Raw genomic sequence first — 12,407 nt, forward strand, 5'->3', positions numbered from 1 at the left:
GGCCAGATACACTCAAATGGGACATAACCTCCAGATATTTGAGGAGGAATCTAGTCCATTAGAGTCCCTATTATGACCCTGGTTTGGAAAAAAAAGTCTTTTTTTAACTTGTCTCCAGAAGTTGTGGGTACTCCAACCAGTGTTTTGGAGATTTTTAAGAAGAGATTGGACAGCTGTTGTTCAACTGTCTGTCTGTCCATCTACCTCCCTATCTACCTATCTCTATTCATCCATTTGTCCTCCTTCTCTCATCTGTTTCTATCATCCATATATCTTTCATCTGCCTGCCCGCCTGCCTGCCTCTCTCTCTCTCATTCATTCGTCCCCCTTCTCTCATCTATTTCTCCCATCCATATATTTTTCATCTGCCTGCCATCTCAAGAGCCAAGGTGGCGCAGTGGTTAAATGCAGCACTGCAGGCTGACTGCTAGATCAGCAGTTCAGCGGTTCAAATCTCACCGGCTCAGGGTTGACTCAGCCTTCCATCCTTCCGAGGTGGGTAAAATGAGGACCCGGATTGTTGTTGGGGGCAATATGCTGACTCTGTAAACCGCTTAGAGAGGCCTGAAAGGCCTATGAAGCGGTATATAAGTCTACTGTTATTGCTATTATTATCTATTTCTCCCATCCATATATTTTTCATCTGCCTGCCTGCCTACTCCCCCTCTCTCTCATCCATTTGTCCCCCTTCTCTCTTCTATTTCTCCCATCCATATATTTTTCATCTGCCTGCCTGCCTCTCTCTCTCTCTCTCTCATCTATTTGTCCCCCTTCTCTCATCTATTTCTCCCATCCATATATTTTTCATCTGCCTGCCTGCCTGCCTGCCTGCCTGCCTGCCTGCCTGCCTGCCTGCCTCTCTCTCTCTCTCTCTCTCTCTCATCCATTTGTCCCCCTTCTCTCATCTATTTCTCTCATCCATATATTTTTCATCTGCCTAACCAGCCAGCCGGTGGACAATTAACCAGTGGTGGAAAAACTTGCCTTCAGAAGTTGTGGATGCAGGAGGTTTTTAAGAAGAGACTGGACTGCCAAATTGTATAGGGTCTCCTGTTTGAGCAGGGGTTGGACTAGAAGATCTTGAAGGTTCCTTCCAGCTCTATTCCGATTGAATTTCCCCCCCCCCAAACTTCATAGCGCTAAGATATGTGGATTTCAACTCCCAGAATTCCCCAGCCAGCATTAACTGGAACTTCGTAATATTCCTACTTCCTTTGAGTGCCTGTTACTTCTCAGTCCCCTGAACTGCTTCTGAAGCTCCCGAGGCTATGAATCATTTAGGAGTGCAAATGCAGCCCACTCAGAAGGATTCTATCTTGGGATAACGCAGATATCTATGTAACATTAAAATAAGTATAAGATAAAATAAGACAACAGCGGCTATCCACAGAGATGGTAATGTAATATTTATGGAACAAGTCGACACAGAACTGCAGATCAAGATCGCAATGACAGGCGAGAAAGATTTTGGAAATAGAAACGCCCCCAGAGGAACAGTGTGATAAAAGACAGCATAATCCACAACTGCGCAATGGGTAGGGAAGAGGCTCAGGAAAAACCTTCCCTAATTTCTCTGAGAGGCTAAAGGGGGATTATGGAATTGTACTTCCAGACTTCCAAGGCTCTGTCAATGTTGTTTTACAATAAAGTAGAACTAGTTCATCTGTCTGGTCTACCTTGTAGAGCTGACATTAATCTTGCAAGACTGAAAGTATAACTCTCCCTCCCTACTATCTCCCACCGAAGAAACTAGGGAGGGTGTTTTGCAAGCCTCTTCTCCCTCCCACTTGGATTATGCTTTTTCCTCTCTTGTTAGTGCATAAGAGTTCATGACCTGGAAGACACGGCAACAAGGTCAGCCAATGAATAGGCATAGCAACTATGTCAGCCAATGGGGACTGTTTGGAAGCTGAAACAGTATTTGCTGTGAGAGCAACAAGGAGACAGCAAGGAGCCTGGGCGTGGCTTAGCTCTGTAATTCTGAGTCTGTGCTGAGCTCTAAACTGGTCTGCTGCTCTGAACTGCCAATTACCTCCAACAGACCTATTAGATCCCACAGATTAGGCCTCCTCCGAATTCCATCCACTGGCCAATGCCGATTGGCTACCACCCGGAGGAGGGCCTTTTCTGTGGCTGCTCCGGCCCTCTGGAACGAGCTCCCGTGGAGATTTGGACCCTCACCATCCTTCAGGCTTTCCGCAAAGCCCTTAAAACCTGGTTGTTCCGACAGGCCTGGGGCTGACAAGTTCCCCGCCCCCGCTCGAATTGTGTGGTTGTTGAGTGTTTTTAAATTGCTGTAGTTGTTTGTCCATTGTCTTTTTCCTCCTGTTTGTATTCCCCCCCCCCTTACTTGGTTTGTGAGCCGCCCTGAGTCCCTCTGGGAATAGGGCGGAATAGAAATGCAATAAATCAAATCAAACCAAACCAAATCAAATCAAATCAACTGAAACTGAAACTGTTCTCTCCTCTGTGTTTGCTTGTACTCTCTGCCACGTTGGAAGAAACAGCTTTTAGTATTGTATACTTACTTCATGTGTTATATTATAAAGAGAAGTTAATGAATCCTGCTGAATTAGTTACCTGGGCGTGCTTTCTGGATGTGATTGCTGCAACAAACTCTGACATATGTGGCCATTTCCTTGGCTGTGTCTCTTTGCCCAGTTTCCCAAGCCATGGTATGTCTTACACACATACCATGAAACAAAGGAACAGAACAGAATGACAGAGTTGTATGGGACTTTGGAGATCTTCTAGTCCAACCCCCTGCTCAAGCAGGAAACCCTCTACCATTTCTGTCCATCTCTTCTTTAAAACGCTCCATTGACGGAGCATTCACAACTTCTGGAGGCAAATCGTTCCACTGATTAACTGTCAGGAAATTTCTTTTTAGTTTTCGGTTGCTTCTCTTCTTTTCTCCTTGATTAATTTCTTGTTCTGCCTTCAAGTAAAATAAGCAGTGCCTTGGAGAACAGCTTGACTCTTTCTTCTTTGTGGCAGCCCCTGAGATATTGGAAGACTGCTATCATGTCATCTCTAGTCCTTCTTTTCATTAAACTAGAGATACTCAGTTCCTGCAACTGTTCTTCATGGATTTTAACTCAGTTTGCCCTGATCCTGAGTAACACTCTGATGATCTGCCTGGAAGTGATGGGGAGAAAGCAGGACTTTCCAACAAGGAAGATTCCTATTGGCTGCTATCCAGCCTTTCTCCTTCTTGACAATTTCAAAGTTTTTCTTCTGGGCATTCCTAGTTTTCCTTCTGGAATGTAAAAAATGACCCACTGGAGTTGGGAGCCATTATAGATGGGGGGCTGACAAGTCACCCATATTCATAAATAACTGGATACCCATGCTTCGCGATGAAACTATGTGATTGGGCAATGCAGGGGAAATCTGGTTCTCTCTGGTTCAATCTGTTGGCTCAGTCGTGGTCGGTGATTGAAACACCTAAGAGAATATTGTACCCGCCACCTTGAGGCTGGAAGCAGTTCCATAGATGGAAGGCATAGACATTTTGGTGAGGTATCGACATTTATTACTGTAAGGAGCCCCAGGCTGCTCCTGAGTGAAGGAGCGGAATGTCTGCCAGTTTGAACTGAGGTAACGGAACGTGAAGCAACTGGCAGTTGGAATAGAGTTCTTTTCAGGTGGGGAGGGGGAGTAGAATGTCTAACGCCTTAGCATCAGAGTATGTTAATATAAGGTAACTGGCGGTTTGAACAGAGTTCTTTTCAGGTGGGGAGGGTGAGTAGAATGTCTAAGTTCTTAGAATCAGAGCATGTTAATTACTGTATAAGAATGATCTGATGGGTATTTCGAAAAATCATTTCTTAGTGAACACCTAGAAACCAAGAGGAACATACGTGCCAAATTTCAAATTTGTAAGCTTTTACGATTTTGTGTTGAATGAGTGGTGTGTATGTATGTGTGAATCTCTCTTTCTTCCACCTTCTGACATTTCTACCTGGAAGGGAGCAGGCTGACACCGCTCCTTCTCCCCACAAGTCCCCAAGCCATTTGGCGACTAGCACTGTGATGGCAAACCTGTGACACGCAAAGCCCTCTCTGTGGGCACATGAGCTGGCACCCTAGTTCAGCTCTACTGTGCATGTGCTTGCACCTCCTGCCAGCCAGCTGGTCATCGGGTCTCTGCCTAGCATGTGCAGGAGGCGGAGCACATGTGGGTGTGCACACGCACATGTGTGGTAAGTGCATTCAGGGAGCCACATAAACATGTGGGGGGTAGGGCATGTGCATGGGCTGCATATGCATGCACATGGGGCGGGGCACATGCGGGGGGTGCGTGCATGTGCAGGGCGAATGTGGGCCGTGCACGCATTGCATTTTGGGGGGTTCAGGTATGCATTGGGTCTTCACTCAGGAAATGGTTAGCCATCACTGCACTAGCAGTAGCCCCTCCACTCCCATTGCTGAATGGGGTTTTCATCTCTGCACCAGATGCTAATCCTGCCCATGAGCGATTTAAGTGGGACGTGTGATTCCAGCTCCATTAATGCATATTGTGAAATGAGCCATCTGCGTGGAAGCCCCCCCCCCTCCACCCAGGTTATAATGGTGACTCTGGCACCTTCAAGCCCAGTCAACAAGCAGATGTTCAGCTGATGAATTATTACCCCATTACTGGATATTTATGAGAGCTGGGTAACATTTCACTTCAAAGGCGAAAAGGTACTTTGGAATATTTGAGGCAAGCACGTAGCAATTATCTGCTCTTCCCACGCCAAGTGTGCCTTTTCTTAGGATTGTGCTGCAGCTACAAAGGTGGCATACAATCACAACTGGAACCAGAATTCCCACCGCAGTGCAGTTGTTGAGTGAATCACCGCCAATTTTGAATTTTTTTTGCCGCAGTTGTTAAGTGAATCACGACCGCTGTTAAGTGAATCACGCAATCATAACGTGAATCTGACTCCCCCTGTAATTCTGGTTGGGACGGTTGCACATGGCAATCCTGTCATTCTGGGGTGCTGCAACACTAGCCGAATTCTGATCATGTGCGAAAGCGTTGATGATCCTAAGTGTGAGGATCTGCTCCGAGTCACTTTTTCGAATGCCGTTGTAACTTCAAACAGTGGTTAAATAAATGGCTGTAGGTAAAGGGCCATCCGTGCAAGGCCACCAAGATGATGTGTTATCAAATTGTTTCTGACTCTTCGAGACTTCATAGATAATTTTTTCTGCGTAATGATCTGTCTCCAGTCTGGTCCTTCAGCTCTTCCGAATATGTCCCCGTCACCATGTAAGTGAGTCCATCTTGCTTCTTCTTGTCCAGGGTTCGGCAACATGCAAAGAACCACAAAGATCCTAACTGGAAGCCCCCACTTCAATTCTGGATCTGACTGGAAGTCCAGTCCCCTCACCATAGAGTCTCCTCCTAGCGTGGCAGCCTTTTTCCTCTGCCGATTAGAAGTCCAGTTTCCACACCATAGAGTTTCCTCCTAGTGTGGTGTCCTTTTTCCTCTGCCGACTAGAAGTTTGGTTTCCCCACCATAGAGTTTCCTCCTAGTGTGGTGTCCATTTTCCTCTGCCGACTAGAAGTCCGGTTTCCCCACCATAGAGTTTCCTTCTAGCGTGGCGTCCTTTTTCCTCTGCCGACTAGAAGTCCGGTTTCCACACCATAGAGTTTCCTCCTAGTGTGGTGTCCTTTTTCCTCTGCCGACTAGAAGTTTGGTTTCCCCACCATAGAGTTTCCTCCTAGCGTGGTGTCCTTTTTCCTCTGCCGACTAGAAGTCCGGTTTCCCCACCATAGTGTTTCCTCCTAGCGTGGCGTCCTTTTTCCTCTGCCAACTAGAAGTCCGGTTTCCCCACCATAGAGTCTCCTCCTAGCGTGGCGTCCTTTTTCCTCTGCCGACTAGAAGTCCGTTTTCCCCACCATAGTTTCCTCCTAGCATGGCAGCCTTTTTCCTCTGCCGACTAGAAGTCCGGTTTCCCCACCATAGAGTTTCCTCCTAGCGTGGTGTCCTTCTTCCTCTGCCGACTAGAAGTCCGGTTTCCCCACCATAGGGTTTCCTCCTAGCGTGGCGTCCTTTTTCCTCTGCCGACTAGAAGTCCAGTTTCCCCACCATAGAGTTTCCTCCTAGCGTGGCAGCCTTTTTCGACTGTGACTAGAAGTCCGGTTTCCCCACCATAGAGTCTCCTCCTAGCGTGGCGTCCTTTTTCCTCTGCCGAAAGCTCCTCTCAAAATTGTGGCGCCGACCAGCGGCAAGGAGCCGCAGTAGAGGGATGAAAGAACAACATGCGGCCCCAGAGCCACAGGTTGCCGACCCCTGTTCTAGTCCATATTTCCAAATATACAGGTAGTCCTTGACTTACAACAGTTCGTTTAGCAACTGTTTGAAGTTACAACAGCAGTAAAAAAACGACAGGATCATTTTTCACAGTTACGACCATTACAGTGTCCCCGTGGTCATATGATCAAAATTCGGACGCTCAGCAACCGATTCATATTTATGATGGCTGCAGCGTCCTGAGGTCACGTAATCCCCTTTTGTGACCTTCCGACAAGCAAAGTCAATGGGGAAGACAGCTTCACTTAACAAACGTGTGACTTACTTAACAATAGCAATAGCAGTAGACTTATATACCGCTTCATAGGCCTTTCAGGCCTCTCTAAGCGGTTTACAGAGAGTCAGCATATTGCCCCCAACAATCTGGGTCCTCATTTTACCCACCTCGGAAGGATGGAAGGCTGAGTCAACCCTGAGCCGGTGAGATTTGAACCGCTGACCTGCTGATCTAGCAGTAGCCTGCAGTGCTGCATTTAACCACTGCGCCACCTTGGCTCTTTGGTGATTCACTTAACAACTGTGGCAAGAAAGGTTGTAAAACAGAGCAAAACTCACTTAAACAAATACCTCCCTTAATTGTGGTTGTAAGTCAAGGATTGACCTGTAATGAATTTTTCAAGGAAACTGGTTCTTTCCATTGGTTGACTATTCTGTGAAGTCAATGTTTGTTTGTTTGTTTGTTTGTCAAACATGTACAAGATAGCAGGCATAGGTATAAACATGAACATGAACAAAGGAAATGAATACAAATAAATGGGGACGATAGGCACGCTGGTGCGCTTATGCACACCCCCTTTACGGACCTCTTAGGAATGGGGTGAGGTCCATGGTGGACAGTTTGAGGTTGAAGCTGTGGGGGGTTTGAGGATGTAACAATGGAGCCAGGTAGAGCATTCCAGGCATTGACCACTCTGTTGCTGAAGTCGTATTTTCTGCAATCGAGTTTGGAGCGGTTAACCTTGAGTTTGTATCTATTGTTTGCCCGCGTATTATTGCGGTTGAAGCTGAAGTATTCACTTGACAGGTAGGATGTTGTAGCAGACAATTTTGTGTACAGACCACAGGTGGCGTAGTTCCAGATTGTCCAAACCCAAAATTTCGAGCCTAGCGCCATAAGGGATTCTGTTGTGAGCAGAGGAATGGAGCACTCAGCATAGGCAGAATTTCTCCATGATGATCTGTGCCTAATTGCGTCTTTCAGTTCTTCTGACGGTGTTCCCATTGCCACTGCATCTGAGTCCATCCATCTTGCTACTAGCCATTCTTTTCTTTGCTTCCTTCCATCTTTCCCAGCATCATAGCTCTGTCCAGAGATGGATCATGTGTCCAAATAAGTTTAGTCATTTGTGTCTTGAGTGAAAGAAACCAGATGACTACATTCACTTTTGACTGGGCTTTTATTTTCATCTTTTTGAGCCTGTGTTCAAACCAAGAGTTTTTCATTCAGGATTTGCAATTCCTGAGTTTTGGAAGCAAACTTTCTCCAAGACGATTGATGTACCTAATTGAGTCTTTCAGCTCTTCCCACACTGTCTCTATCACCATGGCAACTGAGTCACTCCATCTTGTACCTGGTTGTCTTCTTCTCTTTCCTTCCAGCATCACGATCTTCTTCAGATAGTTAAGTCTTCATGCTGAATGACTGTGTGCCATCAAGTTGGTGATGACTCTCAGCAGCCACATGGGTAGACCTTCTCTTGAACGATCTGTCCCCAACCTGATCCTTCAGGTTTTCCAATGGGCCACCCAGCACCATCATAGCAATAGCAGTAGCAGTTAGACTTATATACCGCTTCATAGGGCTTTCAGCCCTCTCTAAGTGGTTTTACAGAGTCAGCATATTGCCCCCACAGTCTGGGTCCTCATTTCACCCACCTCGGAAGGATGGAAGGCTGAGTCAATCTTGAGCCAGTGAGATTTGAACCACTGAACTGCAGATAGCAGTCAGGTGAAGTGGCCTGCAGTACTGCACTCTAACCACTGCGCCACCTCGGCTCTTCTCGAGTCCATCCACTTTGCTGCTGGTTGTCCTCTTTTCTTTCCTTCCACATTTCTTTCACTGTGCACTTGAATTGAATTGAATTGAATTTATTATATTTCTATGCCGCCCTTTTCCCCGAAGGGGACTCAGAGCAGCTCACAACCCAAGTCAAGGGGGAGGGTACAAATAAGGAAAAGAAAAAAAAAACACGAACAAAACAATACCACAATTTAAAAAACACACAACAACCATACCATTCGAGGGGGACAAAAGCTCATTAGCCCCAGGCCTGTCGGAACAGCCAGGTTTTAAGGGCTTTGCGGAAGGCCTGGAGGGTGGCGAGGGTTCGAATCTCCACGGGGAGCTCGTTCCAGAGGGCCGGAGCAGCCACAGAGAAGGCTCTCCTCCGGGTGGTCGCCAATCGGCATTGGCCAGTGGATGGAATTCTGAGGAGGCCTAATCTGTGGGATCTAATCGGTCTATTGGAGGTAATTGGCAGCAGGCGGTCTCTCAAGTACCCAGGTCCAATACCATGAAGGGCTTTATAAGTGACGACTAGCGCCTTGAAGCGTATCCGAAGACCAATAGGCAGCCAGTGCAGCTCGCGGAGGATAGGTGTAACGTGGGTGTACCGAGGTGCACCCACAATCGCTCGCGCGGCTGCATTCTCGACAAGCTGAAGTCTCCAAATGCTCTTCAAGGGCTGCCCCATTCTCAAAGGAGCAGCTTTGTGCTTCTATTGATTGATTATCTGCCATCAATTTGGTGTCAAATCTTTGTGTTCAGATAGATAGACCTTCTCCACAAAGATCTTTCCCTAACCTGGTCCTTCAGGTCTTCCATTGGTGTCCCCCTCACATTATAGCTTAGGCTATCTTCCTTGATGCTAGGTCCTTCCTTCCAAGTTTTCCACAATTATTGATTTTTTAAGGGAATTGGGCAATTGATTGATTGATTGATCTGGTCAATGTTGACTTTTAGTGACCACGTGGATAGATCTTCCCCAGGAGAATTTTTCCTAGCTAGTCCTTCAGCTTTTCCAGTGGTCCTTCCATCACTTCCATAACAGAGTTCATCAGGATTATGGTGATGAACCACGAATGATTAAAGTGTCCACATTAATGACCAGATACACCAATCTTCTACTGCATCACCTGTCCCCAACCTGATCATTCAGGTGTTCTAGGGGAGCCCACAATATTCATTGTAACCTATGTAAGTCCATCTACTTTTTATTGGTTATCTCTTCTTTTTCCTTCCATCTTTTTCACCATTGTAATCTTCCTCAGTGTGCTAAGTCTTTACATTGAATGAATATTAGCCGTAAAGTTGGTAATGACTCTAGTGAACACATAGGAAGACCTTGGCTATAACACGTGGCCTACTATTGCTGTTCTGATCTTCCAAGAATGCCACCAACATCACAACCATTGTTGTTGTTAGTTGCGAAGTCAGACCCATCACGACCCATGGACAACGTTCCTCCAGGCCTTTCTGTCCTCTACCACCCTCTGGAGTCCATTTAAGCTCACGCCGACTGCTTCGGTGACTCCATCCAGCCACCACATTCTCTGCCGTCCCCTTCTTCTTTTGCCCTCCATCGCTCCCAGCATGAGGCTCTTCTCCAGTGAGTCCTTCTTCCTTCTCATTAGGTGGCCAAAGGATTTGAGTTTCATCTTCTGGATCTGGCCTTCTAAAGAGCAGTCAGAGTTGATCTTCTCTAGGACTGACCAGTTTGATCACCTTGCAGTCCAAGGGACTCAATGCAGGAGTCTTCTTCAGCACCATTGTTCAAAGGCCTCCATTCTTTAGCACTCACAACCATAATTGAGTCCATCTACTCTGCTACTGGTTGCCCCCGTCTTCTCTTTCTTTCCATCTATCCTAGCGTCAAGGTCTTCTCCAGAGAGTTGGGTCCTCACACATCATGTGTCCAAAGTATGATAATTTGAGTCTGGTTATTTGTGCCTCAAGGGAGGGCCCATGGGTTGATTCCTTTAATGATTTATTGGACGCATCAACCAGAATTGTTCCTCAAGAGTAACTCACTGAATTTTGCATGGCTATTTTAAAATTGCAGTACACCGAAGTTGCATCTGTGTCACTGTATCCTTTGAAGCCTTTTGATCCTAATATGTTATAAAGCACAATTTACACCAGGAAAAATGAGTATCTGCCAGCAGTTGGATAATAATAGTAACAATCTATTTGCATAATCATATCTCTGGATGTTTTTGTTACAGAGAGTTGGAATGTTAACAGAGAATATTCCTCCCATCAAAACAAGCCAGAAACGATTTATTTCTGTCTTTAGTCATTCAATTTTATGTACCCAAATTCAAAAGATGGATGGGAATAAATACTGTTTTTAAAAATTCAGGGGGGAAAAAAGGCAGTTCACGCGATGTATGCCACCTCTTAAGATTAACAACTAATAAACCGCAATAAAAGGTCATTCTAAAGACAGAAAAACCTGAGCTTTAAACAAAGATAAGATTTCCGACAAATGTTTGGTTATAAACGCATCTGCTTCCCAAGACCTGAACTCTAAAACACTCAGGGAATATTCCATGTTTGATATTTATCAAGCTCTTTTAGCAAACTCAGAGAGAGAAAAAAACACACACCCCCACCCGAACAAATGAAATTGTGAGTACCTTTGAAATCGAGAACTTTTGGAAAAATTTCCAGTATTTTAAGGACTGTCTAGCCAAAGAGAACATTCAACACTCCAGGGTTGAGGGGTTTTAAAAAGGATCCACTCAGAGTTTAACAACACTCACAATGCAACCAAAGCCATTTAAGAATTGGTTCAACCTCATGTGCGCTTGAAAAACCACACAATTCCCCCCCCCACTCTTGGAAATCTGCCTTCCAGGTTCACATTTATTCAGGTTGTTGATTTATCAGACAGACCTTCAACACCAGAGGTGTTGTGGCCCACCAGTGGCCATCGGATCTGGCAGCAGATTTGGATAGTGAGGAGGTTGGGGAGGAAGATGGGCCAGTCCTGGAGTCTGGGGAAGGCTCTGATGAGGGCTCTGTGTCGGAGGCAGAGAGGGGGCCAGAGTCGTCTGACAGTTATCAGCTGCCTTCAGAGTCAGACCTCAGTGAGGCAGAAGAACAGCTGGAGCCTGTTCCCAGTGTGCGCTTGCGCAGAGCTGCCAGGAGAAGGGAACAGCTAAGGATCAAGGGTCAACTTGGGAGTAAAGGCACAGATGGAAGGTGAATGGCCCCTCCCATAAGGGATAACGAGGAGCGAAAGGGGAGTGGAGCTTGCAGGAGACCATTAGTTCAATTCATTAAAGTGAAGCTCTGTTCCTGACTTTTTGCCAATTAATTGCTGCTACAGCGTGGCGTTTGGAAGATATCGGCCTGGCATCTCTCCAAGCCTGATAAAGGTCTGTAGTTGTGAAATCTCTCAAAAGACTGTTGGCCGGGACTTTGCTGGAGAGGAATGGACAGCCATTTGCTGTCCACTCCTGATGGCTAAGCTTTTTCTCCTTGCGTGCCGAAATCACCCATACCCATAATGCAGTGCACATCGATCCCTGCACATGCATGCATGACCCCCCTAGGCTCCTCCCTGCATGCATGTGACTCCTCCACGCAACCCCCCCGCGCCCCTTTTTGGGGTGAGGGGAGGCACCTCACCCCATGCACTCTCTCCCCCCCCCACACACATATGTGCACAATCACCCGTGCTTGCACACACAACACCCATGACCTCCCCATGCATATATGCACGTCTCCCGCATGTGCAGCAGAGATCCCAAAACCAGCTGGCTGGCAGAAGGTGTCCGTGCATGCGCGGTGAAGCTGAGCTGGGTGATGGCGTACCATAGGTTCTCCACCACAGGTATAGAGTCTCCTGCGTGATCCCGGAGTTGGACTAGAAGGCCCCCAAGGTCCCTTCCAGGTCTACCCTGATTGATTGATATAATATTATGGGATGGGATGGAATAGGATATCAGGGTTGGAAGGAGCTGACTCGTACTTATGACGGTTGCAGTGTCCAGGGGTTATGTCCAGGGCCCTTTTGCGACCTTCAGACAAGCGAAGTCATTGGGGAAGCCAGATTCACTTAGCAACCGTGTGACTAATTTAAAAACTGCAGT

General features: G+C 46.6%; 1 protein-coding gene across 1 annotated transcript in view; it reads right to left on the reverse strand.

The window, feature by feature from the left end:
* Positions 1-12,407, reverse strand: part of LOC116522581 (corticotropin-releasing factor receptor 2) — a 122,501-nt gene that overhangs the window by 47,947 nt on the left and 62,147 nt on the right. The gene's annotated exons all lie outside the window — the stretch shown is intronic.

This window comes from Thamnophis elegans, chromosome Z, assembly GCF_009769535.1.
Source record: "Thamnophis elegans isolate rThaEle1 chromosome Z, rThaEle1.pri, whole genome shotgun sequence".
NCBI lineage: Eukaryota > Metazoa > Chordata > Lepidosauria > Squamata > Colubridae > Thamnophis > Thamnophis elegans.